This window comes from Oncorhynchus clarkii, unplaced genomic scaffold, assembly GCF_045791955.1.
Source record: "Oncorhynchus clarkii lewisi isolate Uvic-CL-2024 unplaced genomic scaffold, UVic_Ocla_1.0 unplaced_contig_532_pilon_pilon, whole genome shotgun sequence".
NCBI classification, from domain to species: Eukaryota; Metazoa; Chordata; class Actinopteri; order Salmoniformes; family Salmonidae; genus Oncorhynchus; species Oncorhynchus clarkii.
The window spans coordinates 879-2655 of record NW_027258423.1 but is presented as its reverse complement, the minus strand read 5'-3'; the positions used below and the strand labels follow the sequence as shown (position 1 = coordinate 2655).

At 38.8% G+C, this 1777-nt stretch overlaps 1 long non-coding RNA gene across 1 annotated transcript; it reads right to left on the bottom strand.

Annotated features, from left to right (window-relative positions):
- Positions 1–519: 519 nt before the first annotated feature.
- Positions 520–1523, bottom strand: LOC139396908 (uncharacterized). The gene is made up of 4 exons (XR_011630880.1): positions 1440–1523; positions 1151–1252; positions 738–785; positions 520–655 (listed from the first exon to the last, which is right to left on the bottom strand). It is a non-coding gene; the product is annotated as an uncharacterized lncRNA (long non-coding RNA).
- Positions 1524–1777: the final 254 nt, after the last annotated feature.

Below are 1777 nucleotides of genomic sequence, written 5' to 3'. Positions count from 1 at the left end.
AAAGTATTCAGACCCCTTCACTTTGCCCACATGTAAATAAGTATTTATTTATTTTTTCTTTGCAAACATAAAATTGTAAAATACCCCACATTGTCATTATGGGGTATTGTGTGTATATTAATGAGAGGAGTACATAATTTAATTAATTTTAGAATAAGGCTGTAACGTAACAAAATGTGGAAAAAGTGAAAGGGTCTGAACACTTTCCGAATGCACTTGTATGCAGAAGGAAGTAGCTTATAAACTGTACATTACTCAACTGTACATTATTGTGATTGTGCGCGAATGGGGTCTGATTCTTGATGTGCCCCTGGTTGTCCTAAGAATTGTGCCATCTGGTTTGCTTAATATAAGGAATTCGATTTATAGCATTTACTTAAACTTTTGATACTTAAGTACATTTAAAACCAGATACTTGTAGACTTTTACTAAAGCAATATGGGTGACTTTCACTTTAGTCATTATCATCAAGGTTTCTTTACTTTAATTCCAGACCATTAGGTATTTACCAACAAGAATTACAATTCATCTTTGTTTTTTAACCTAAATCATTGATGGTACCGGCAGTTGTTCTTCAGAAACATGGATTTCCAAAGCCAACATGATCTTGGAGTGCCTTGATCTCACGAAGAACTGCCTCTTTCTGTAGGTTCAACTGTGAAATAAAAGTAAATTACTTAATTAAATGCATATACATATCAATAACATTGTTTTGAAACAATTCAGAGAGGAACAACCTGCAGGGCGTATTTGTAGGACTGCTCTGCCTCAAGTCTTCTGCCCGTCTGAAACACACAACCACACACACTTCAGGGTTAATACACATGGATTTCACCTGAACTCTTTGTTTGTGTCAAAAACCCCAGTACACGGCCCTAAAGGAGCCAATTCTCTTCTGGCCTCCTTCTGCACACTATATACACTGTACTGTGTATATACTATAGCACTCAGTCCCACATAACAAGATGTAACAGAGATCCTTTCATTCGATATGTAATTCTATGGTGGTGACATCATAAGGTTTGGATCATAGAAACACAATCCTTAGAAAGGGTTTGAAACCTCGAACTCTGGCAATCTGGCTGGCCATCATTGACTTGAATGGGGAGGACTGTTTTATGGATTCTATTTCTATGGACTGGATGCTCACCTGCAAACAAACTAGAGACAGGTAACCCCACACCTCCGCGTTCCCGTTGTTCAGGATGTTGGCCTCTGTCAGTGCATCCTCTGCTTCAGTCAGCTCCCCTAGCTGTGGGTGGGCACACACACACACACAAATTAAGAATGTATTCCTAATTCCTAACTAGCCTGGTTAAATAAAAGGTTAAATAAATAATAAAAATGCATATACACACAAATATATCCTTCATACATAATCAAAAAGAGCGGTATCATTTCTAGAGGAGCTTGGGAAGAGTAGATATGGTATTTTTTACCCGGTAACAGGCGATCCCTAGTCCCAGCCAGGTGAGGCAGGAGGGGGAGCTCTTGCAGGCGCGCAGGTAAGTTGTTTTCGCCCTCTGAAACTTAAGTGTCAATACATAAAGTGTTAATTTCAATCATGTTGGCACACATCGGTAGGTAGGAGCTGGAGACACACCTAATTGGTGGACGAGGTGCAGAGTCAAACTAACAGACCAAAAACAATGAATCTCACACACTCCTAGGGACTCTTAATTACAGGGAGTTAATTACAGTGGGTAACTTTAATATTTTTAGAATAATGTATTGTTCAGTTTCCACCAAAACAACTACCAACTCCTGAATATTCCCC